Genomic DNA, 27,849 nt, shown 5'->3' on the forward strand with positions numbered 1-27,849 from the left:
ACCTAAATTATTAGTGTTATTATTATATGTATCTTCTCCACATCTGTCTTTTTCTCCCTCTAAGCAATCATGGATTGTAACATTGAATGTAATTCCTGAGGTCCTATCTTTGTGTTCTGATGTCATATAGAAATATCCTATGTTGCTTATGTCATTTCATTTTTCTTGGCTTAACTGGTAATTCCCATGAATAAAGGATGAAGTCAGATATGAGAGAGAAATTTGTTCCTTAGCTATCAGTTGAGGCCAGGACCAATATTTTCACATTATTGTTCTTTTCCTATAAAGTCAATCAATTTTTTGGATCAATTACATCAGACTTGTGAATTGTATAAAGTTTCATGTACCAGTCAAAATCTGGATGGGTACAGGAGACCACCTTGGGTCTTGAATGTTAAAGTTTTATTTCAGTTAGGTAAAGAAATTAATCAAGTCAGTTTGTAAGAAACAGGATGTGGGTTTCACACCAAAACAGTTTCAGAGAATCATCTTTTTTCTTTCTTTTTTTTAAACCCTGTAAAAGTAGTGACAAAGCCAAAGCAGTTTTTTTTTTTGTTTTTTTTTTTTTTTTTTTTTTTTTTTTTTTTTTTGTCTACAAATCAGTTTTGAGAGAAGAAAATGTTAATCTTTTTGCTGTCCTTCCCCTCCCTCCCCCACCAAGGTGAACTAAGTAACTAGATAACTAACTAAACTTGAGGAGATTGAACTCTTCAAAATTTTCCCTATATAAGCAATATAATTTTTAACAAATCTGTTCTGTGACTCTGGTTAAGTGTTCTAATCAACTGAAAATGCATCAATAGTCTTGCTTTTGTTTTGTCTTTCTAATTAGTTCAGCTTTTTTCCTACCCTGAAATTGCCATCTGTAGGAAACATACTCACCTCAGCACTCCTTTGTTGTCACCTCCTCTCATTCTGACTATCTACTCACTTTCCTAATACAATTTTCATATAATGAAGACTGGGTCTCAGCTGCTACTGAAACATCTGAAGATATGTTTCTACTAATCAGAACCTGAATTTTTAATGTTTATACAACTGGAAATGTAAAGTCCTAAAGAATATTTTGATTAATATGTGTGCTCTAAGTGCCCTGGTTTTCAAGTGGGAGAAATGGATTTCTGCATTTTTCATGTTTTATTTTCATTCTGGTGTATTTTTTAGTTTCTTGATGGAATGCATAGACCATATAGAAAGTGACATTTTTTTCTCAGGTACTTACTAAAGCATATGGAGGAATTTGGCTTCAGCAAACACACAGAAAGCACATATTTGTGGAATGACACACATCAAGGATATTTTGAATTTTTTGTCAACGCCCCAGGCTGAATTTGGGTTAAGATAAAGAGTAAATGTAAAATACAGTTGTTTTGTGATGACTCAATGAATGAACACTCTTATTCTGGATAAAGAGTGATTTATGCCTCTTTCATGATAATTCACCTAAATACATGGTAGGCATTCAATTACTGTGAACAAGTCAATAACCTGATGACCAGTAATATCAACATCCCAGTGAAGAATTAATTAAATACTGCTATTACTCTGAACAAAACAAAGTGATACCAAGGGCAAAACTACTCTGACAAAACAAATACTCACATATTCAAACCACATCTTTCCAACTAAATGTCTTGAACTGGCTAGACAAGTAATCTGGGTTATAAAAGATCTTAAATCTCATTCTGAAGTGATTAAAAGTACCTGTCTGCTTCTTAACTTTGGCAATTATTTTTTTATCTAGGCTTTTTCTCGCAGAATAGAAATGCCTAAACCTGCGTTTAGGTTTATGATCTTTAAATTATAAACAAACAAACAAAAATCCTGTAAACCAGAAATCAGTCATCTATATTCATGATGGCTTTCCTTGACCACAGTAGCTAACTAGTTGTGATGCTTGCATCCATCATATAGCTGGTACCTAGAAAAAAAAAACCAACACACATTATTATTAGAAACATAAAAAAAAGGAAAAAAAAACACAAAAAACAGTGCTACCCATTTATTCAAAAGTGGCATTTATGCTTTAAATTTCCAAGTGACTGTTATTTACCTCATGACTATTCTTTCCTGAATTAGAAATAGAAACATTAATGAGTTCTTTCAGCCAAAATTTTTCATTTAATGTCAGCAGATCCTGCTTATAATTAGTAATAGAGATAAGATCACATAAACTTCCTAGTAAATTAAAGTTTGTGATGTTAGACTTTTGTCCCTAATTTGCCTTGCATTGTCAAGTCTAGGAATCCCTCTGCCATACTGACTCTCTCCATGGTATCATGCTTTATTCCACAAAGATCTGACTCAATTGGATTATTAGTTGTTATTATAATTTTGTTCACTGCTCTGTTGAAAAATCTTAACTCCTCCTTACTAGGTTTGATATTAATAAACCAGTAAGTTTGGTATCAATGATTAATTAGACAATTATTTCTTGATATGTGACTTACTATGGGTTTTATAAATCTATTTGACAAATCAGGGTACTAAAAGTTAGATAGTCCAGTCCTCATGAAGTTATCAGAATAAACATCCTCATTCACAAAAGTCAGATTTTACTGACTTGTCACTGCTGAAAGTCGAGCCACATATTCTGGAGCTCCATTCTTAGACAGTAAATCCTAAAATATCAAATAACTTTTACATGTCATCAGAAGTTGGAATTAACCGCTTATGTGAATATAACACTGACAGTAAAGATATTAATATGTTTTAAAGGTTCCTTGAGGAAAAGAATGTCATAATCCTACCCTAAGGTTAAGAACTCATCTTAATCCTTCGAGTACTCCAACTGTGTAATGCTGACACATACTTTTGTTTATTGCTTAGTGATTCTTTTTTTCCCCTCTTCTTGACATAAAATTCAGGGATGTCTTTTTGGTCAATAGTGATATGTGAGAACAAGACATAGCCATTTTGTCATGGAAACAAAATATATCCTAGAAATGAGAAGGAGAAAGCTCTCCTTTCCTAGACCTCATTTTTACTTCCTATCCCCTTGAAATATGGGTGTATCTGACTCAATATATTATCTGAAATAAGGATTATTCTCTATAAAAGTTTCCCAATCACTCCTTACTGTGCTTTAGTTTATACTGCAATGCATCTCTGGGATGGAATTAAACCAGAAGATGGGTCTATAAATTCAGTTTACAGCTAGTGCAAAGTAACATGTTCTTCACCCCCGAAGTGTGTGTGGTATAGATGTTAGGACCTCAACACCAATTCACACATTGAACCATGCTGTATAGGTGTAGACTGGAACAATTTTCAGTCTACTTCAGACTGTGTGTAGTTATGTAGCCACAAATATCTGGCAAGCACTAAAACAAGAAGTAACCAAAGCAAGCAACAATAAACCAAACCAACAGTAGTGAAGTAAGCCATTATCACTGGCAGCTTTTTCTCACCAGAGTGCACCCCAAAACTAGCTACTATCCTGAAAGAATGACGAAACTGCTTTACACAACTGGTTCTGAGGCAGGCTGACATGAATCTAAAATTTAAGTCTTTTCAGAATTAAAATCTTTTCTGTTTTAAGAGGAACAGTCTTCTGAGAAGGTTCAATGGAGGTGGGCATGAGAATGGAAATGATTTTTTAGTAATTATATGCTTTCATAAATGAAATCAGGAAGTCAAAACTATTTTAAAATACTGTGCTTCTAGAAGTATATGGAGTGTCCCTGCCTAATTAACTCTTGTAAGAACTTGTCAATAAATATTTTTAGTAATATTTTAGGACTGCAGCAGTAGACCTATACATGAATTCTTGAAAGGACATTTGGGAACCTTATTGTCTGCAGCAAGCCCTGAAGCCAGTTCTTGACTTTGGTGAACCACAGTCAGGTTAGAATGGGACACAGAAGGGGGAATAGGCAGAAGATGAGGGAACAGACACTTCACAAAGAGCAATATTTCTAAGGTAAAATGTAATACATTGGTTTTATCACTTCCCTTACTAGATGAAAATTAGGAAAGTTATAGCAACTGGAGAATCTATTTTAGCCTTCAGCAGTGAAGGAGACCTCCTCATCTTCTAAAATGGCCTTTGGTAGCCACAGAGCAAGTATAGCAGACTTAATTTACAAAAAAATTCTCTGCTCTTTCAAGTGGTTTCCAGGTCACTTATTTTATTTAGTCTGGATCTAGTTGGAGGATAAATATTATGTGAATCCTGCACAGAAGTGGTTGCACAAAAAAACAAATTACATGCTCAGTGTTTTCTTTTTCTTTTAAAGGTAATTTTTCAAAATGCAATTTGCATGAAATCTGATACATTCTCCTTAAAAAGCTGAATTGAAAGGTATATATAAGTGGTTGTTGTGGTTTAACCCCAGCCAGCAACCAAGCCCCACACAGCTGCTAGCTCACTCCCTGCTGGTGGGATGGGGGAGAGAATCAGAAGATTAAAAATGAAAAAACTTGTGGGCTGAGATAAAAAGAGCTTAATAGGTAAAGCAAAAGCCATGCAGACAAGCAGGCAAAACAAGGAATTAATTCACTACTCCCTATGGGAAGGCAGGTGCTCAGCCATCCCCAGGACAGCCGAGCTCCATCACACGTAACGGTGACTTGGAAAGACAAACACCATCACTCCGAATATCCCCCCTTCATCCTTCTTTCCCCAGCTCTATATGCTGAGCATGACATCATATGGTATGGAATATCCCTTTGGTCAGTAGGGGTCAGCTGTCCTGGCTGTGTCCCTTCACAACTCCTTGTGCACCCCCAGCCTCCTTGCTGGTGGGGTGGGGAGAGAAGCAGAAAAGGCCTTGGTGCTGTGCAAGCACTGCTCAGCAGTAACAAAAACATCCCTGTGTTATCAACACTGTTTTCAGCACAAATCCAAAACATAGCCCCATACCAGATAATGTGAAGGAAATTAACTCTATCCTAACCAAAACGTGCACAGGGGTGTTGATCTGAAAACTCTTATGTTGAAATCTTACAAGAAAAAAGTGTCAGACCATATCAACATTAGACTTCATTACAGAATGCAGTAGTACTTCTCATAACTCAGTAGAGAGCTTCAGTCCTTTCTACAAAATCATATTAATTTAAAGTAACGGATAACTCAGAAAGAAGGATCTACACTGGATCAGACCAGTATTCAGTCCATAACCATGCTAACACTAATATTATGAGAACATCGAACTGTAGAGACAGCTAACAAGAGGTATATTTTATTAAATTAAGACAGAAGTCCTTGGCAGTTCTAATTAATGTAAAAAATCAGTGTTTTGTTTATTCCATTGCAAATTTCAAGCTCAGTTGAACATCATTTACTAATCCCTTAAACAGCTTCACACAGTTGGTTTTTGAGAAGGCATATATAGCAGTTTGAAAACTGTAATGAGATTTCTTTTTGCTAATAGATATTTTTAGTATTAAAGGTTTTGTAAAATATGAGCATTAATTTTCCCATATACTATTTACATAAAGTCTAGCTTAAAGTGTTTAAAGGCCTGTTAAAAGAATAAGCTAAAAAACCCCCTAGCAGATAGAAGTATTTACTTGAAAACAAATTTCTTTAAGTGGTCGCTATCACACATTCAGAACACATAGGATAATACCTGCCAAATAAGATCACAGATGAAAAAATATGTGTATCATAAAAGCTGAAAAGAAAAAATTATACATTCATCCATTTTACTTGACTGATGGCATTTTGTGTAATTAATGCACATTTCAGTTATAAAATATAAAAAGTTTCATTATTAAGGGAGATTGAAAAAGCAAGTAATGTAGATTTATGTATTGGTGTGTTTAAACTTTCAACAAAATCTTCAGTTAATCTTTCATCTTTTGAGTAATCTTGTACTTCACTTATAACAAAATATATAATATCTGAATGAGTAGATGTAAAATTGTGGGTCATATATGTGTGACATAACATTTCTGGTTGTGAAAGTGCAAAAACCTGTTTCCATATTTAAAAATACACTTAGATAGTTCAAAATAAAACAAAATTAGATACAGGCTATATTTTGTTTGATTTTATAGAAGAGAATTTCTGGAAGCGACGATTTTCCTCTGTGTGCCTGGCTGTAAGAAAGCAACCATAATAGTCTAGTACCATTATAATGATTGATCTGTCCATACCTCTGAACTAGACTTTTCCAGTGGAACAGTGATGTGGAAAATGGTCATGACCACAGTCACAAAGTGGAGCTTTAAGGAGCAAGGGGTTACTAATTTTTTTGGCATATCTTCAAATTTGTATTACCACCACAGTCCTTCTCTTCTAACACCACTATTTTCCTGCCATGATTCCAGTAACTAAAGAATTCCTATTTGACATTGTAGTCATTGACCAGCCTTGCCTTGAAGCTGATAGGTTGTTGCTGTCATCTGCTTCTATTTATTGACTAGAAGACTTAATTTCTCCAATCTTCTTCCACACAAATTTGGGAAAATTTCTCCAAATGTATTTTATGAGGATAAAGGAATTCAAAGAACTCTAGTAAATGCAGACAATCTAATGTAAAACATCACAATATTGAAAAAATGCAAACAATAACACAGTAACATTTGTTTCTGTAGTGAGATAATAAATTTAACACCTGAATTCAGCAAATTATTTAAGCATATGGGATAAGTCAATTCAGGTCAATACTATTACTTCTGTATTGTTATACATGACTGCATGAATGTTATACTGAAGAAGCTGAACCAAACAGACCACTGAAGTCAGCCATCTTTCAAACCTAAAACTCCATCAGCAGGTCTTTAATTCCCTACTGGATCTTTCAATACAAAGTAGTCATTGAAGAATTATTCACTTTTAACTTGCAAGGGTTAACAGGAAGACTTGTGAGCAATTTTATATCAAGAATATCTAGTTTTTCCAGATTACTTTTTTTATTTTCTTTTTGTTTACACTTGAGAGTCAGTGCATCTGGCAACTTATTCAGGTAAAGGACAATTATTAATCACCTTCCTTTATTTCAGTTATGATGTATGAAGTCTTTCACACTTGTGAGATTTCAAAAGTATTTAAAGCTTATATCTCCCTCCTGCTAATTTAAAGTCTATAACAAATAGCTTTCTTGTGGAAACAGCAACCTGTAATCATTTAGCAACTCACGGTCACTCCAAAATTCATTACTCTGCCGCTGAATTCTTGTTTGCTTTCTTCTGGAAAAAGTGAGCATTAGATGCTTTTCAATTACTGTGCCCTTCAACTCAATAAGATTGGTTTGTTATGAATCTCTTCTTTTAGAAGTTAATCATGTGCTTAATAGGAGGACATCAGCCATTTCTCATTGTGTTGAAATTGAGAGAAGTCAAGAAATAAATGATAAATTCAGACTTAAAAATGCTCTATTTACAGGAATATAAAAAAGATGTGAGGGTGAAGGATTTCATAATGACCCAGCTTATGGTCCTTTACTCTCCTTCTAATATATTTATGTTCCCCTGTCCTTCGGTTTTAAAGTTGTGGACTCTCTGAAGCCAATATTACTTTTCCCCACGGCTGCCATGGTATGAGGATTTCACCCATACTGTTTAAGTTTCTCTGCATTACGGGAGCAAGTGACACAGGCATTCAGAGTTCCAGATAAAAACTGGTATTTACCACAGTGAACGACTGGAATAACAAGTGCTCTGATAAAATATACGTCATGGTTCATGCAGTGGCAGAATCTCCTATAATATATTATTGCTCTTTCCTTGTCAAATTCTCTGGGGTTTTTATGACAGTTTAAAGATTTTTCTCTAAATTTAGTGTCATATGGAAAGCAACCCAGATATACTCTGTCACAGAACAATGCATGGAAAAAATATGTAGAGGCACTGAGTCTATTCAACCAGATAATGGTTGCTGAATATTCTCAGAAATCTTGAAAATAAAAATAAGGCTATCTAGGATAAGGTCTTTTTTTTTTTTTTTTCTTTTTTTTCCACAGGGAAGTTCATTATGAATAGATGTGACAGTGGTAGCAGAGTACTGAGAAGCAGAAGTCTTTGTTTTCCTTATTTTTCAGAAGCAATCTGCCACACCTAAGGCAAATATTTGTCTTTTTTTCCATCCTAGAAAATAGGATGGAAAATAGGTGTTGTGTTGATAGAACATGATGTGTTCTTCAGTTGGAGAATAAAAATCAGGCTTCTTGTCTTAGAATATTGGAATTCCATACTTTATTAAAGGACTTGAAGAGTCATCTTAGAATAATTGAATCATGGAATTGTTAGGGTTGGAAGAGACCTTCAAGATCATCTAGTTCCAACCCCCCTGTATTGGACAGGGACACCTTCCACCAGACCAGGTCCCTTAAAGCCCCATCCAACCTGACCTTGAACACTTCCAGGGAGGGGACAGCCACAGCTTCTTTGGGCAACCTGTGCCAGTGTCTCACCACCCTCACAGTGAAGAATTTATTCCTTATATCTAAACTGAATCTACACTTTTTCAGTCCATCCTATCCCTACATTCCCTGATAAAGAGCCCCTTCCTCAGCTTTCCTGTAGGCCCCTTTAAGCAATGGAAGGATGCTATAAGGTCTCCCCAGAGCCTTCTCCAGGCTGAACAACCCCAACAATCTCAGCCTGTCCTCGTAGGGGAGGTGCTCCAGACCCCTGATCATCTTTGTGACCTTCCTCTGTTCCCTCTCAAGCATGTCCATGTCCTTCTTATGTTGGGGACCCCAGAACTGGACACAGTACTCCATGTGGGGTCTCACAAGAGTGGAGTAGAGAGGGAGAATCGTTTCCCTTGACCTGATGACCACACTTCTCTTGCTGCAGCCCAGGATATGGTTAACTTTCTGGGCTATGAGAGCACATTGCTGTCTTATATTCAGTTTTTCATCCACTAACACCCCCAAGCCCTTCTCTGTAGGGCTGCTCTCAATCCACTCTTGCCCAGACTGTATTTGTGCTTGGGATTGCCTCAACCTCAGTGCAGGACCATGCACTTGGCCTTGTTGAACTTCATGAACTTCACATAGGCCCAGCTCTCAGGCCTGTCCAGGTCCCTCTGGATGGCATCCCTTCCCTCCAGTGTGTCAACTGCACCACACAGCTTGGTGTCATTGGCGAGCTTGCTGAGGTTGCACTCAATCCCACTGTCCATGTCACCAACAAAGATATTAAACAGCGCTGGTCCAGCACTGACCCCTGAGGAATGCCACTTGTCACTGCTCTCCACTCGGACATTGAGCCATTGACCTCAACTCTTTGAGTGTGACCATCCAGACAATTCCTTATCCATCAAGTGGTCCATCCATCAAACCCATGTCTCTCCTATGTCATATAGTTTTTAGACCTTTATAAATTTCAATGCAAATCAGAGTTATCTAACCAGGATTTGTACGATTAGACCTTAAAGCATTATTTCTTTAAAGAAATAAAATATTTTTGTCTTGGTCATAACAAAAAGGCATTGTAGAATATAGTTAATGCAATAATTTTCTTTGCATTTCAGTACTTTAATTGTATTTGGTCCCCAGAAAACTTCCTCAGTGTCAAAGGTCTGTACAGTGGCATCTGAGTTTGTTCTGAAGTCTGGGAAATACAAACTGCATCTTTTTAATATATTCTGGCTCTGTTTTCCTCCTGTTTCACAGTTATTCTATTTTAAGTAAGTGTTGAGAAAGCAACAATCAAAATTTTCAAGCATTTTCCCCACGATATTCTTCACAAGAGATTAAGAAAATAAAGGTAATGGAGACTAAAAAAAGTTTTTAATAATGTTTTAAAAAATGGAAGTCTTTCACTTACTTTGAATCCTCAGAATAACTTTTATGCAATAACCAGATGGTGATTATATTTATTTACTTATTTATAGAAATATTTTCTCATGTTAATTCATGTGATTTCCTGAACTGATCTTTCTTTACTCCATAACTGATATGTGCAAAAAAGAATTATTATAGAAATAAATAGGCATATTTCTCATTTAAATGCATCCTGAAGTTATACGTGTGGGAGTTCCATAGAAATAATAAGGAATGGATAACATTTCAGTTGGCTGATTTATTCTGTAGGATAGCTATCTGTCAGCAGATCCAACCTAGAGCAAATACCAGTTGTGACAAATTTTCAAATAAATGGATCTGAAAGACAAAATATTGTTGTACTGTAGTGAAATTAGTAATGTGAATGTGGCCCATTTTCAAGTCAAAGTGAAAATAACAAGATACAGACTTTATGATGTCTAAATATTTAATTCCTACTCATACAAGATTGGATTTCATGTTCCTCTCAGCTGGTTGGAATATGGATTGACTTTTTCCATAGGCACCAAAGAGTTTTAAGGAGAAACATTCATGTAGGTTAACTTTTCTACCCATCTTCTGGGGAAATATAAGGAAATTAATGCATAGAAGGAATATGTCAGTGTAGAGTCATATAATGCAAATTTTCCTCTACATGAAGTCCCTGATAAACTAGTATAAGATCAGGCAAACTCCAGATACTTCATCTTTTACCTTGCCTAGAAAGAATACTTGAGTTTTTTTCAGACAAAGACAAAAATTCAGATCATGTATGTGACATAAAATTAGTTACCTGTTGCTCCTGAGTTTCCCAGAGATAAGATTATTCACATTAATTTCCAAGCAGTCATGCATCCAGCCGTCAAAAGGGAAAAGGAAGGTTCTCTGCCTCAAATCACTGTCCTCAGCCAACTGTCTAACTGAGCAGGAAACATTTATCAGTTACATGAATGCAGTCAAAAGTAGGCCTTTCTGCAGTTGATGAATGAGGTGGACAGGGGACTGGGTATTACCTGCTCAGAAAAAGAAATTCAACCATTTCATTCATTCTTTTGTCTGCTATTTTGAAATCATCTATGCACTGTTTGTGCTAAAGTTGTGCATTTAGTTTATCCAGTTAACAATTTTAAGTCTAGGTCAAACCCGTGGTATGTAATTAAATCAATATTCCTTGTGTTCCTTGCAACCTAACAGCCAACAGAATTTGAAAAATATGTCTAACAGTATACATTTAATAACATGGTCCACTAACCATAATATAGTTCAGATTAAATGTTCCATACCTCCTTCTGTAGAAGATATTAAATTATTTCAGGTTCAGCTGTAAGTAAACTGATGAAGCATTAGCCACATATATGCTATGTGCTATTTTAAAAAAAGAATTATTATCTTAGCTGTTAAACATACTAAAATTATATGAATTTTCTCATTAATTTCTACTGAGAAAACACAATCTGGAAAGAATGAAGATGAGCCTGAAAGGGAACTGAGTTACCATAGGAAACAAGATTGGATCAACAAGTTGCTGTATTAAACAAAGAAACGTCAACTCACCCATGCATAATGAGATATGCTACATTTCAATGCGTACAAATGCAACACTCTGTATTTTTGGTATAACTAGGAAGTATCTTTTTTTTTTTTTTTATCTTAAAAATACTTTATTGCTTCTTCTGACTGAGTAAACCATATACAGGTGCTTCTTTTATATAGCCTAGTAGCTTATAATTTTACTGTTCATATGCTTGAAATTAAGCATTATAGATCACCACTTTCAGGGTGAAAGCTTATATGTTATAGTGAAGGTTGATATCAGCAATATTAATCTGAAGAATTTATGACCCAAAATATTCTTTGAATATTCACTCTATAATAATATACATTTTTAATTTAAAAAAAATAAACAATGAGTTTGAAACAGACACAGTGAAAGGTAATGGTGATACCTATTTCCATCCACATTTGCCAGAAATCACATTCTAAATATTGATTTAGATACCAGGCTAAGAAAATGTGTGCTCTAATGAGTAGAAAGTTGCTCTGGCAAGCTGGGTACCACATTCAAAAACCTTGATTGTTTTAAAATTAAATAGATTTTGTGTGAAAATCATACCCTGTTATTATGTGGAACTGTCCTGTGCAAAACAGGTAAAATATCATGGTACATGTTCACCTTTTCCCTGGGGAGGAAATAGCAGGATGAAGATCTAAAATCAACACTACCAGACAGACTCTAGTCTCACAGTACTCCTGTGCTGCACAATGCATTCAACCCAGCTTCCTTATCAACTGAACTTTTTTTGAAAGAGAACCAAATTTCTTCATTAAGCTATGTGATTTCTATCCTAATTATCACATCACTAACTTAATAGGGTCAGTCTGATAGGACAACAAACTGTGCTTAGATGTCAGGAATATTAAAACAAAAGAGGAAATGTACTGGTTGTTTAAGGAAATGGGCAGTTAGGCTTAACTGACCTTGGAGTCTAACTACCTATTTACTTTAAGTCAAGTAGTTCTGCTTTCATTATTTATTTATTGAAACTTATTCAGACACTGCTCTGCTTCTGACTTCTAGTCTTTTCTCCTCCTTCAGCTGCATCTTGATGTTGATTGCCATGTAAAATTAACATCAGCTGAAGAGGAACATACTTAGATTAAGGCTGTATTTAGACTGAACCCCTGCTGTGATATTTTCAGGACTATCTTGAAATGTCCATTGGCTGAGAATTCTGATCAATATAATCAACAAAAACTGCAATTTTTGCTCTGTTACACATTAGGACAGCTTGAACTCTTGCCTTTGTTTTTCTGTGATTCCTTAGTCACTGCTTATTTACCAAGTCACATTACAGCTGGGTGGATTATTTGACTTCCTTATCCCTAATGTCATGTTGATTAATCTAGTAGGTGCTGACATTTGATTGAAATACAGCTTTGCAAGGAGCTGGAAAATCACATTTATTGGCATGGGGGACCAAATTTAGGGAAATTAGAACTTTCTGGTTATCAAGGCAAATTATAAGTACATGAAAAGTACAACCCAATTTTATAACATAATTCTCCCTTTGGTCATAAACTTTGTTTATATAATAATCAGTAACTATTTTAGTTGCCTTTAAATTCTAGTGCAGTATGCATATGAACCACACCATCACTACTGAAGGAGATGAAAATAAATGAGTTCTCTTTTATTTTTCAAAAGTATCATTTTCTAATGCATTGATGTTCACAAAAGTACATGCTAGGCACTGAAAGCAACCCTATTATTAGAACTAATGAAGTACTTAGATATGATATGCATGCATGCTTTTGGCGATGTGTATTGTATTCAGAGGTGGAGGCAGTGGTCACTGATGTCCAGCTCTGACAGTATCACAGGACAAAGGATCCACAGCTAGCAGTGTGGGATGGATGAGTCTGTTTCAGTAAACACGTATCTTACATGATGACATGTATAATTTTAACCTAAATTCATCAAGGTTACTTAAACTACAGTGTAGCTGTGTTTGAAACAACATATCATTTACTGGGTAAAGACTTAGAGAGATGGCTGGAGATTTTTGTCACATGAAGGAGAGTTGGTAAGCAAAAGAAGATGGTGGTGGTATTTATAATAATCATATGTTCAAAAGTAACATTTCAGCAAGACCATAACTCACAGATCCCATAGATCAAATATTAATTAATCTTACATTTTTGACATGGTAAATTAGGAGTAATATCAAAAGCCATCTGGCTATTTTAAATTTAGGAGATTATCAATATTTTGAAACCTTGGAAAATCTGTCCTTCTCTAATCATTAGACAGAAATCGTTCATTATAGTGCACAATCTATGGTGATAAAGATCACTAATTTGTCTTTTATTTTTTCACAGTGAAGCTTGTACTATCCCACTAGTCATGAAAACAGGATTTGAAATGATTTAACTAGCTATGATGACTAGTCCTTAGAGCAACTGGAAATTAAGGTTCACGGCTTTTATAAAGGAATGAATTTGGTATTTTTTTCTCATCATAGCTAGGAAAAAATAGCCTTTCTCATCTCCATTAGCTTTGCTAAAAAGTAGGACTTCTCTAGGTGACATTAATAATACAAATATAAATTTAAAGTTCAGGTACTGTGTGGATTTTGCTGTTAGAGATTCACAAACTTCTGGTAATTTCCATCTGACTATAAAACCATGATATCCATAGCTCCCATGCATATCTTAAATGATAGGCTTAAAAAATGCATTCCTATTATAAACGTCTTTCAATAACCCTTACACTATTTTTTTGTAGTTCATAGCGTAAAAGTTACCATAATTATTGCTTTATTAAACATAGGACAACTGATCTATACTAGAACACCAAAGGTGTCTTGACCTTCTGACATCACTGAAATTTTACTATACTTTTAAACAGCTTTTAAACAGCTGTACGTGTGATGTTGTGCATACTGTGTACACACTGATTGATGTTGAATTTCTGAAGATTGAAACAAAAAGGGGCCCAAACAATAGGCCTCAAACCAAAGTTGACTTCTGAGTGAATTCCCCGACCAGCAATCAGCATCTTATCAGCAGACTGAAGCAACCAGTATCTTATCAGCATGAAAATGTAACCCTGGGAACAATCCTTGGGAACTATAAGTAAACAATAGGAAGTAAGTATAAATCCCAAATGTAAAGAAAAACAGAAATTCCTCAGACATGCCCGGATCCTGGCCAGATCCGGACATGCCTGAGTGAGGCATATCAATCTGCCAGATATCTCCTGTGCGTTTTGTTTAGACTTGTTTGTTAAACTGTATAAAAGCTGGACCCTCCCACAGCAAAGACGGAGACCTCACCTACGAGTGGACGCACTGCGTAGGACTTCCCAATTGCCGGGAAAGGCTCTCCGACCCTTCTCTGTGACGGGGCTCCCCAGCTGATGCACGGGTCTGGATGATGGTAAAGTATGAGGGCAATTGGTGATGTATCTTTCTTAATCACTATAGCTAGCTTTAAATAGTAATGTCTAGGTGCATTACCTTGCTTATTCTTTCTGCTATTTCTACTATAGTAAAATTTCTATTTCTACTAAAATAAAATAAGCCTATTTCTTTAGCTTGGTGTCTGTGTCCTTTGTGTTAACCCCGTCAATTGGCAAAACAAAGATGGAAAGTATTTCGGATTTCTACTTTCAAAAATATATAGGACACATAATTACAAGTCATTACAATAGTACCTTCACTACTTGTTCTTACCTGAAGTGTAGTCTCCAAAACCACAAAATGAGCCCCTTGTTTTTATCCACTCTCCTGCCTCTACATTCCTTTAGGAGTTTCTGTCCAAAAGAGGTTCATTCATTCTCTCCTTTGGTCCTCCACTAGATGCACTTTTCCACCACTGGAGGTGGGGTCCTGTCTGAATTTACTGATTTTTGATCACAAATAAAGTATTTGGATCAGAGAACTGCCAATTTACTCTTTCATTCAGTAATTATCCTGAAATATTCTGTTGACTCTTCCATAACTAGGGATGGGATATCCATTTCCTTCATATATGTATATATTCATATGGATATTTATATACAATATACACCAAGATTATTGGTGCACAATCCCAAGGATGTTCTATAAGTACGAAACACTGTACTTTCACTGAAATTTCTGAAAAGAGTTTAATGTTTTTTCCTTTTTTTATTGTATTATTCTCTTAGTTTTTACTATATTTAAGTCATCCTTTAATTCTATGTTGATTTCAGAAATCATTAATAAGTAATGTTTTAATCAGAATGTTTATTCAGAAAAAAATCCTTTTGAAAAATCTAAATACTTAGTCTTTTTTATTTTATGCAATATATCTCTTGATTCGAAGTGGTATTTAATTTCAAAGTTTTGTTAAAGTGTATTTTATGGGCTTTTATTTTTTAAAGATTTTCCTCTGTGAAAATTGATTACATCCTAAAGCAACTTATAAGTTACAATTCACAAAGTATATTAAATTGTTGACTGAAAAATAAAATCAATGCATTGAGAACTACTGTACAGATTAAATTATCCATAAATCTGGTTACACTAATAAATACCTCTTTCTGTTGTTGTTACTGCTATATTGTATTGGAGCTCAGAAGCTTAAGTCATTGAGCAGACATTTTTCCATGATAACTCTCCTATACAGCAAAGACTTGTGCTTTTGCTATGCTCACCTATAGCAACTGGCCTTGCTGAAATCCTTAGGAATACTGATCATGCATTAGGTTAAGCAGATGGTACTGCTTTGTTTTGCTGTTTCAATGTCTTATGGACTGCACAAACAAACTGTATTGTATTGCCTGTATTAGATGTTGGGGTTGAGATACAAGAAAGAAGAATTATGTAATGTCGTATTGACAAAAACTCTGGATAACAATCATTTTTATCAAGGCAACACGACCCCTGTGAAGCTTGTGTCTAGTTAATTTCTTACACTGTGTTGTAGGTGGCTGTTACGACCTGAACTGGAAGTCCAGGGAGTTGTAAAAGTTCTGTGATCCCCTCAGGTTAATTTAATTTGAAATGACACCAAATTACAAGTTAAAATGTTTTACTAGTGGTAGAAATAGCTTAAACTTGGAAAAGGATAGTAGGAAATGTGGTGTCTTATTGATAAATCTATAAGAAAGAAAAGAAAGGAAAAGAAAGAAAGGGAAAGAGAAAGAAAGGAGAGGAAGAGGATCAAAGTGTCCAGATCACCACCCCAGATTCTAGTCTTGTCTCAGGTCTGGTAATCTTGGGTGGTGAGTGCACATGCAGCAAAGTTTTCTGTCACCTTTTAAGTTCATTTTATCACCTGATTAGCATACTAGACAAAGAGAGGCAGGTATTCCATTAATTAATTTCCATGAGGTACATGGAAAAGGTGGAGCATAGGTTCTGCAGGTGCACCAAGGGGGGATGGGATGCACCAACCCCCTTGTCCTATTGAATTGGTGGTCGTGTTCCCTCCTACCACCTTTACTTCTTCCTCAGTTTTTGCTTCTTGGACAATTGTCCAGCCTTTAGCTTATCAGTCTTTTTAGTCCTTCTTCAAGGGTATAGTCATAATTTAAAGTGTAGGAATTAACCTGACATCTGGTTTCACTCAGTCTATGTCTCTCCTGCTTTGGGGTTTATCTAAGGAATTTGGCAATACAATCACAAGTGAGTGAAGATGTGCACCCTTCAATACACTCTATGCTTCCTTGGGCAGTATCCCTTAGACAAATCAGAAAGGCCACAGCTTGTCCTCAAGGCTTTCTGTGTCAATTAATGTTTGAGTCATTAATTCCTTCAGTTCTTTACAACAGCAATAACCAATTTATAGGCCCAGTCAGAAAGTTATCAGAGTATCCTCATCAGACACATGTCCAGAGATGTTTGATTTCTGCTGAGATATTGAAGTAAGGAAGATATGTGACACAGCTGTGAGTTCTTTTTTTTTTTTTTTTTTTTTTTTCCAGGTGAATTAATGCCAGGTGCGTGATGTGTTGATTTTACTTACGCAAATGGAAAATATATGGAAGGTGAAGGCTCAGCAAGGTAAAGTAGAAAAGGATTGTGAGTGGATCCATTGCTCATAGACTTGATCTTCATCACTTGATCTAAGTGATGTCAAGAGATGGAGAAGTCTCAACTCTGAACTACTGATCCTCTATAACTATTTATTCAGACACTAAATCCTGTCTTTTTCTCAGGTTTTCTAGGACTCATAAATATTACTTTTGTGATATCTCTGGAATATTCTCAGACTGATATATTGCAGAGAATTTAATGTCTGGACTTGACACTGGCCTTTATCCAAAAAGGACTGTAGTGATTTTCACATACTTATGAGCTTCATCTAGAAATGTTGTCAAAATATTTATGCCAGCATGAACAAATGCACGCTCATCATTATTGTGCCACTTTCATCTAAAAATTTTCCTTCCACAGTGCAAAATCATTAAGAGAAGTAGCCAAAGAAAGTCCAGTAAAAGTCATATTCAGAGGCATTTATATAATACAAATTATAATGTTTGATCAATGGTGATTGCTCTATACAAAAGACTATATTAAACTTAATGGTCCAGATCCTCAGATCATAACTTGGCTGAACTCCACTCGAGTTAATGCATACAGAAAGTTTTATATCAGATGAAGATCTATCCCTGAATTTTCCATAGTTCAACAAAATAATTATTTTTTGGCTCTTAAATTTCTCTTCAGGGATAGAACCTAATGGGGCCCTATTTACCACAAAGTACTGTATTCTAAGTCAAGTGCTACAATTTCACTGAACACCAAAATAGTAAAATAAGAATAAGGTAATTTATTTTCCTAGAATCAAGATTTTCCCTTTGTTTTAGAAACATCTTTGTACTTAGTCTCCTCTTGACTTTGCTGTTTGGATAAACAGTCACAGGACATTAAAGGTAGATGAAGGGAAGTCTTGCAAGACAAACTTGTTGGCTGGCTTCTGTTCTGAGATATGGGCTGAATGTCAAGGAAAAGTTCTCAACAGTTTGTAAAGGAGTGGATTACAATCCTAAGAAAATAGACCAACTACCCGTCTCTCTGGATATGTAAAATAAAACTGAATTAAACATTTTAAATTGTGCTTTGAGGAACAATTGTTTATTAGCAGGAAAATTGAGTAGAAGATGCATATTTATTTCACTTTTCCTTCTTTGATTCACATGCTATGTTCTCTAGTCATCTTGCTGTAATAGTGCACATTATTGTAGAGCTGTTGGAAATTTTGGGCTATTGAATTAGCTCTTAATACATGTAAAATAAATAAAGAAGTGGCAGGAGTCTGCTTTGCCTCTAAATGTCTTCCTAAACATGAACTTCCTATCTCTTTCAATTTAAGATTTTAATGCCAGAATCATCAGCATGGTGAGTTGTAGCCAGGAAATTTTGGTCTTTATCACTTGATTAAAATTTAAATTTTTTTAACAGCTGTGTTCTTTAGGTTCTTTGCTGTTTTAAAATTGACCTGCCATCCTTCACTGTTTTAAAGTACAGGGCATGCTTTCTTGTTTTACAGTATGAAGAAACATACATTCTATTAAATTTCTTCAGTTAATGATTGGATTTTGCTGCTTTATTGCTTCTGGTTTGTTCGTGTTGACATTTTCTCTATCTGATATTAACTGATATTAGAACTGAACTTTTTAAGAGCTCAATCCTCTGTGTACTAGATAATTATATTTAGAATTTTTCACGGACTCTGTAGTAGCAGAACATCAACTGACTGGTGTAAGAATCCGGCAATGTTGGGTTGATTGCTGAGTCCATCTATTACTTTATCTTTCCTCTACCAGGAAGATGTATTTGATTTTGGAGCAAACAGGAATTTGACCATTGTTAGCAATTTAAGGCTATCAGAGAAATAGAGAATCTTGCTTCTTGTCTGCAACCAGGCCATGTAATAATGTGCTATTATGCAATTGTTGTATTATGATTGAACATTGTTTGGAATGGCCAGAGCATGGGGCTCTAAGTTTTGGTTTCTAAGATGTCTCTGTATCTGGGGGGTGGAGTCACCCCTGTTCTGCACCAAGGAGGAGAGCTAAGCACCCACCATGCCATGGCTAGGCTCAGGATGAGTCGTGCCTCTCACTGAATGGCATGGGGATGGTGGCACCTGGCTCCTCCGTTTCTCCCCATGGGGAGAGGACTGCTATGGCTGCAGGCATCACACTAGTCACACCAACAGTATGTCTGAGCTCCAGCCCCAGGTGAGGTACTGCTACTGGCTGCACTTCTCCCTCTTCATTTATATCCTCGCTGTGAGCTCATAGGATTTTTGCTATTGTCCAGAGTATGTCTCCTGTTCATCTTAACCAATTAAAGATAATTTTCTTGAAAACTGGGTTACTGCAGATGTATTTGGATGTGATGTATGGCAAATCCATTTTTCCCCTTTCCTCGGTACATTTTTTATTATTATTTTTAGGGGGAAAAGGGAATTGGATTTTGCAGGAAGTCCTGACCTTTGTCTGCAACAGTTTCCATCTGAATTTTGAGATGAGGCCATAGTGACAGTGTCTAAAAATAGAACACAAGGAGAGGCATAAATGAGTGTGAGAGGGATAGTAATTTATTAATCCACTTCAGCCTACTTGCAACATGTCTTAGGATACTGAACAGAAATTTTGAATGAGCCAAATGAAAGAGTCAACACTTTAAACTAGAAGGTTAGGAATTTCCACAACCACTGTTTGCTGCTGGATAGGTTAAAACATGCAGAAAAAGTGTCAGCCATACAATTAAAATATTGAAACAAAAAAGATTTAGTGAATCTCATTTGTAAAAACTGCATTAACACATATACTTACCAGATAACTGCTCCCCACAAGAATCATAAAAAACACTGGATAACTTTTATCCTCCTAAGATTTAGAGCACAATGTAAGTACTCTGTTAAAAGTGTTAAGTGGTTTGTTTAACTAGAAAAGCTATTGTAGAAATTACATAATTCAGACTCACAGGGAGTGTTTCTTTGATAAGAGCACTGGATAACAGGGCTCGTATTGTTTGATTATATGCATGATTCACAAATGTATTTTAATGAATGTATATTGTGTCTCTCTGACTTCTCAATGTTTCTCAGTATTCACTAGTTGTCAACACTTCCAAGATTTTTTTTGTAGTACACACTTTGCAGGAGACCTAAAACCTGTGTGACAATATAGAGCAAGTGTCTTCCCAGGTAATTGGTCCTTGTCATTGGGACTACTGAATGTTGTTAACCTGTTTTTGTCAATACATATTTGATAAAATAGAAGAGAACAAAAGCAGGGAAGAAGGAACCAAACCAACTTTTTTATCAATATTATTTGGAGCATTCTTTGTGAAATAGTCAAGAGAGAGACCTTGGGGGTTTCTGACATTAAACATGCGCATCTGAAAGGGAAACAGTGTATATTTTAAGAAGGTGTGCCATTAAAAACAGTACATTGACATGAATGCTGTGTGCCTCCTATTCAGAAATGACTTTTGACAATAGTAACCCTTGTGGTATGAAAGGGTGGACACATTTCATCCACTTGTCCAGTGACCTCCATGAATCCTGCAAGATTAGTGGAATTACAAGAAACGGAAGAAAAATTCTCTAGACTTCCAGCCTTCTTAATGAAATGTTGTTTGAGTGTCAAGCTGTTTCTCATCCTCCCAAAAATGGACTTTGTTTTCCTTAGGTGAAAAATCATTGCAGTAATCTGTTGAGCTACAGACTGTCCAGCAAATACAGTCTTCCTAGACAAGACAATTTGTATTGTGTTATTTCTTTACACAGAACTGTTGCGTAAACTCCCAAATCAATTAAAAATAACCCACCCCCAAAATTTATTTTTATACACAATTAATCAACATTCAGCAAACATACAAACAACAGGTCCAAATGTCCGTGAGAGGAGAACAAACTATCACCACACAAACTTCTGGGGTTTAACAACAACTCAAAACACCAACTAGGGGTTTATCAAAAACCCAAAATGCTCAATCACTCACCTAATAAAAGGTGAGGACTCTTAACCTTGAGGAACATCTCAGGGCAGCATCCCAACTCGTAGGAACCCTGAGTAGTCTCCTTGGGTGGTGTCCCAACCCAAGGGGAGAGTCCTTACCTGCAGCACACTGCTCCGGGCGGGACTAGCTCCAAATGGCTCCCCCCCCCCCATCAGGGACTCCATTGATACCCGAGCCGAATCTGACCTGTGGTCAATATCAGACCCTATTGGCCAAAGACCCCAACTACCGTAAAGCCCTGAGAACAAGGGCACATGAAAGGTTCAACAGCCAGGGAACCACAATTTCATTAAATGACATATAAATATGAGGGAAATATTTGAAACCTAAAATCAAAATAAATGTTCTTTGAAACAGGTATGCAACTATTTAACTTGAATGAGCTATATTAGAGCTTTATAACTCTTGTAAAATGGTTCTTTTCATTTAGACAGTAAGAGCAAATAGATGCTTCAACTTCTATTGTTAAGCAAAATAAATTAAATTATTTAAATTTAATGAAAAAAATGCAAGTACCTGGAATAAGGAATACTCATTTTCGACGCTCAACAAAACTGCAAGAATCAGCATCCAATACTGGAATAATTTATGTGAATTTAGCAATGAGCAGTCTCTCTGGTTCTGTGACTCAGAGACACACATTAGCTCCATAAATATGCAAAGGATTCATGCATTGCAGAGCTATAAGATAATGCAATATAAGTTCCCTGCAACAGTAGTTTGTCATTAAAACTAATTCTCAAAAATAAGGAACATTTCTGGATGTGTAACATTACCTTCATATAGGTTGTACATAGAAAGTAAATACACATTAGAATAACACTAATGCATTGTAAATTAAATTACTTATTACTTAGGTAATGCTAGAATCAAAGTAGAGATTGTCTTCATTTATGTCCATTCTGCTTATGCATTCTAATCTAATTTTATTTTTGTTGGTTTTACCCCTTGTATGTAGTGCAGGGTTTATGCGTAACGCACAATGTTGCAGTAATGAGCATTGTTATGTAGCATTTGGCTCAACACCCTCTCACTCCACAGAGGCCAAACTGATTTTTCTCATGGATTTTTCTTTGGGGCTTAGCATATTCACAGATGAGTGGTTCATAAACAGTAATGTCTGTGTTCTGACAACACTATGATAAAAGGATTTATTTTTATCTTTTCTAAACAGATGGGGACTGATAGGCACAGAGGTTATTGTCCAAAGAACTATTACTTTTAAGTTGTTTAGCTTGAAGCATTTTGGATTTATCTTGTCTGTCTCTAATATTGCATAACATTCACATATTTCAGAACAGTTCATATTGACTTCATGTGCAGCCATGAGTTTACAGCAGCTCTGTAACTTAGGCCACAGATATTTTAAGTCAGACATTCTGAAAATAAGGAACATACAGTTGAAATTATCTTCACCATCAGCCCTCAGTACCTGTTTAATGCTTCTTGGAGTGAATGACCTAGAGGATCAGCAGCATGACCCTCCTTCATTGCCCAAACATTTCTACATCTTGTTTCATCTGTAGACCTGTTCCCTTCTGTATGATCAGGGTTTTTTTGCCTGGGACTCAGTGGAAAAAGTCCCCCAAATCTATGGTTTTAATGTACAAAAAGGGCTGAATCAAGTTTACAAATGTAGTCATGATACTGGCTCTTCCCATGTCACAAATATAATGTTGTCTGTTCAAGAATATTCTTTCAATACAAATTTTATGTGTGCATGTATGCATGTGTTAAATTTCCTTGGTTTTGGTTTGTTTGTTTGTTTGTTTTGTTATTTTTTAAATTATTTTAATTTTTATTTTGTTTTTACATAAACAGAATTATGCTGACACGTCTGTGAATCATCAGCACTGTTGAGGCTTTTGATCCATCACATAAATTTCTGTCACCTGAGCTAATAAGGTAGCTGATAAAGCGGTAAGCTGTAATTCTCTCTGGTCCTTCATGAAAGGATGAATCTGTCATAAAATAAAATAGAAAAAAGCAAGACTCTGAATTCTGTTCCTGGTTGTGGAGTGAGCATGTACTGGGGACTGAACTTCAAACCCAACTCTTTCTTTCTAGTCCATGATCTTTCCTCTCTCCCCCAAGTCTTCCCCCTGGTCTCAGTCTCCTCACTTCACTGGTTTCTATCCTCTCCTTAGATGCTTCATGATAGCTCCAATTTCCTTAACCAGGCACTCATACTTTTCTGCTCCCAGCTTCTGGTTCCTTATTGATGTCACTTTTCACCTTTACCTTTTCTAACTGGTTATCAGGTGCACGTCATATCCTCATCTCAGATTCTTCCTATCTCTTGAACAACTTCGGGTACTAGCATCTGCCTCTGACTTTAACCTCTCCGTTCAGTCACAGCAGCTCAAGGCTTCTCCATTCCCCTTTACACACTCGCAGGCCTAATATTGTTTTTTTTTTTTTTTCCATGGACAGCCCAGTCAGCTTCTTGTCCCACTCCTGTGGCTCCTACCAATGTCACTGGGATCACAGGAGTAGTGGTCTCTTCTGTAGGGTTAAGCGCACCTGCTAAGCAGTAATGCTGAGAGGTAATTTTAAGGGGATAGTTTGCCCAAAAATAGCTAATGGAGGGCAGGAGTGCAGAACATTCAGAGACGTCTCTTCATTCCCGGGGAAGCATAAAGCAGATGATGTATAAAGCCTATGCTTCTTACTGAAACCTGCAGTCTTAAGCAGTTGTTGATGTTCCTAGTTACAGATGCTTAGAGATGAAGCTGAAAGGAATGCAAAGGCTCTCAACTAGCTCATGTTCACATGTGAGCTTCAAGGGATTTATCACGAACTGCAAGCAGTTTCTACTGAATGTGTGCAAATTGCCTTTACCAAAGGCAAATCCAGAGCAGATTTTAACCCAAAACATCCAAAGATATGTCTGTAACTTTTAGAAGTTCCTCTACTAAGTTTCAAGTCTTGTCAGTGTATAATAGTGGAATCACATTAAAAAAAATATCCCTAAAATTTCAGTGAGGAATTAACAGTACATTTTCGCTTGGAGGAATTAACAGTACATTTTCCCTTGGTCTCATTCTCTAAAATGACTAAAAATCATCACAAAAGACAATAAAACCAAGTCTACTAGATATAACCCATATGGAAAGTCTTACCTTGACACTTTAAATTTAATGAAGTTGCAAGTGATGGAAAGATGGGTCTAAGTATTAAAAATATTGATCTGCTTTAAAAATGAGAAATATTTTCACTTCCACTGGAAAACTGTAGTAATTTTTAATTAGATAAAATGGACTATCAATTTAATATACTGGTATGTGTGTCACTTACATTAAGAAATATTATATATATACAAAATAGTGCCATCAGCTAAATTTTTCTAGCAAAAGACTATCTCAGCTCTCTTCTGTGATAAGCCAATATGGCAGTTGGTCATGAGGTATGAACTCTCCTAGAGCATCTGTGCGGGTAATAACAGTAATGCAGCATTCAGAAATCATCCCAAGATTTTTAATAAAGAAAGCAAACTTTTGGAAATAACAGCATACAAAACTGTAATGGAAGGTTCATTCTAGAAGAGAACTGACAAATATTCACACCACGTTACTTACTTTTGGCCAGCAAATTTGTTTTTACTGTCAGTGTGTTAAAAATGGATGATTCTTCCCAGTCTCCTTCAAAAACTTTATCTGAAAAAGGGAAAAGCTTGAGAATGTGTGTTAATAGTAGATAGCTATGAATTGAATACACACAGCAATCTGTTGAATAAGAAGGTGTCAGTGTAGTTAGCTGCATTTCAGAAAAAGACAACTTTACTAATTAAATTTCTAAGAGTAAAAGTTTTCAAAGACAATATAACAATAACAAAAGTTATGCCCTATTTACATAGTAACAATAGGACCCAGAATATGATATATATCAGTCAGTCCTTTCTCTCACATTTCAAAATTATACTATATTGCTGATAAGAGGCAATAATTTGCTCTTTTAAAAACATTTATTAGCTGTAGCAGGTCAATTGGGACATGCAAAATTTTTCTATATAACAATAGTAAAGCACCCCGATCTGCTTTTCAACAGGGGAGTATACTTGAGGTTCTATCAAAAATGACATTTTAAAAGCTTATAAGATTTCTTTGTTAAAAATTGCTCCATGCAAGTTACTAAATAAAAAGTTATGAAATATAACTAAAAAAAAAGATTATCCACTGCCATCATTACAGGAAGTCAGTTATCAGTTGGACCAAAGGAGTTTTGAATTAAATTTGAGGTTGTGTGACATTGCTCTCATTTCAGTGAGATCCTCCTATGCTTGTCTATGATTGATTTATTCATACACTAAAAGTTGGATGACTGTAGATTTTATGTTAATTTACTAAATTATTTTCTACCATCTGAGCTGCTCTCAGATGATTTTACAGTGCTTTCTTGGCAAGAGATTGTATTTTCAACTTTTCCATTAGAAATGTCTATTGAAATTTACTTTAAACACATAAAAATAGCTAGCAGCAAAACTTTTTCCATTTTTTTTCCTCTCCTCTGAAAAGTTTAATAACTGAAGCATGAGCTCTTGAGGAAAGCAAATAATAACAAAAGGAATGAGAAAAGATTTTACTAAGTTTCTGTTCCATCAGATTTTAATTGAAAACAATACTGTTTGCCTGAAATTCACAGGAGAATGTTACAAAGAGAGGGAAAAAAAAAGGATGTGTTGCTTATCATACCTTCTCCAAACCAATCTCTAACAGATTAAAAGAGGTAGATGACATCACTAAAATGTTAAGAAAATATTTCACAGTCATGCTGTTTGTTGAAGTTCCTATTTAGCAATCCATTGAGAAATACACTGGGCACCCTTGGGTGACAGTGGCTATGCTCCCTGGCCTCCCCATGAAAAGGGAAGTTGGGCTCTCAGGTGCCTCAGTTCCCAACCATTCGATACGTGGAAGAAAGATGAAATTATGGATGAAACAGTCAGTGATCTTTGTCATCCACTTACAGATCTCTGGGAAATCAAAACTGTTAACTCCTACTGTTTGCAGGTGCATAATACAGGAAAACCCCAAGAAGTTTTTCCCCACGTGTACAGCCCATGCCTACAAATTCTTACTGATTGCTTGAAACAAGAGGCAGTAGCACAGAACAGCAAGAAGGCCATATTTGTAGCAAAGTTACTGATGGACTCAAGAGAAATTAACATCCATTTGGAAACAAGAAGAAAAAAGTGTGGGGTCTTTTGGCTGTTTTAAGCCAGTGCCTGATTCCAGTTCATTAATATAAAACCATAGTGACTCAGATGACTTCAGTGGAGTTAATTCAGATTTGCAGCTCTCTCCAATTATTATGAACAGGGATATTACAGATCATAGGTGTGGTAAGTACCTCAGGATGTCATAATGACCATTTCCCACTCAAAATCAGGAACTGTTACATCACATCAGAGTATTGTTTTCTTTTGTTTTTAAAGCTGCAAGGATTTAAATTAAATATTTTTCCTTGGCATTTATTTGTAGTCATTCTGTGCCTTGTTGAATCTAATCTCAATCTAGCTTCCTCCATTTCAGCTGGCTATTTTTTGTTTTTCCCATACATGACAACAAAAAGAGTATTCTTTTCCTTTATAACTAGTTCATAGACATTTGTAGATCATTGTCTCTTGCCACAATGCTTTTGATGTGTCTTCATAAATCAGATTTTCCAGACCTCTGCTATTTCTCAGTACTTATTTTTGGGCTCTCTACAGTTGATCCATATCTTCCTGAAATGCAGCATCCAAACTCAGAGTGCTTTGGGAAGCAGCAAATACAAAGGAAGCCTGAAGAATTACTTAGTCTCACAAACAAGATTGCTTTTACTACAATTTTCAAGCATTTGCCTTCTCTTCTGTAACAGTGTGACACAGCTGATTTATGTGAAGCTTTATAATACTTATGTCTTTTTTCTTTGAACTTTTATTTGAATAGCCATCCTCCATCTTCAATTTGAAACCTTATAAGTTCAAGGTATTTTAAATTGCATTCCCCATTTTCCAGGCTGTAGCTCTAATTAAAACATTTTTAATTATTATCCTGAGCTCCTGTGTACATGCAGCTCCTCCATCTTGGAGTAATTTGTAAATTTAGTAATCTTATTATCTATATTTCATGCAGAAATTAGAATCTAAATCTTACCAGACACTGAATAGATCATTGTGAAACCCTATGTGATATATATCTTCTGCTTAATTCTATATTGAATATATGAAAATAAGCATATTCATTAATGGTTCTAATAAAAAATTTGCAATTAATTGATCAAAATAGTATTTAATAGAAAATTTTCTCTTATTATGTAACTGCTTAATCATAGTTTAGGTATATTGTGTCAAATTCCTCCCTTACCATGTACTTCCACTATTGCAGTTACATCAATAAGCTTACTGCATGTGAATCATAAAAACAACAAGTTAACAAATATGTTTTCATAACTTACACATATTTTTTGTACTTTTATAATAACACTTCGTCTTCATATATTGCTTTCCATCACTGGCTCAGCCACCACATAAAACAATTTAATCACGTCTCTTTGCAGATGAGAAAGCTGAAGCACCCAAGAGATTTGCTCCAGCTCATAGGTGAAACAAGGATATAAACCTGTTTCCTAAAATGAAGTCTCAG

The 27,849-nt window shown here is 35.6% G+C and overlaps 1 long non-coding RNA gene across 1 annotated transcript in view; it reads left to right on the forward strand.

Moving 5' to 3' along the window:
* The window catches only part of LOC122152952, an 84,200-nt gene extending 66,971 nt beyond the window's left edge, over positions 1-17,229 (forward strand). The window contains exons 2-3 of the long non-coding RNA XR_006164958.1: positions 9,570-9,663; positions 17,170-17,229. This is a non-coding gene — a long non-coding RNA (uncharacterized LOC122152952). The remainder of the gene's footprint in view (positions 1-9,569; positions 9,664-17,169) is intronic.
* Positions 17,230-27,849: the final 10,620 nt, after the last annotated feature.

Source organism: Tyto alba, unplaced genomic scaffold (genome assembly GCF_018691265.1).
Source record: "Tyto alba isolate M040663 unplaced genomic scaffold, T.alba_DEE_v4.0 Super-Scaffold_14, whole genome shotgun sequence".
In the NCBI taxonomy this organism is placed as follows: domain Eukaryota; kingdom Metazoa; phylum Chordata; class Aves; order Strigiformes; family Tytonidae; genus Tyto; species Tyto alba.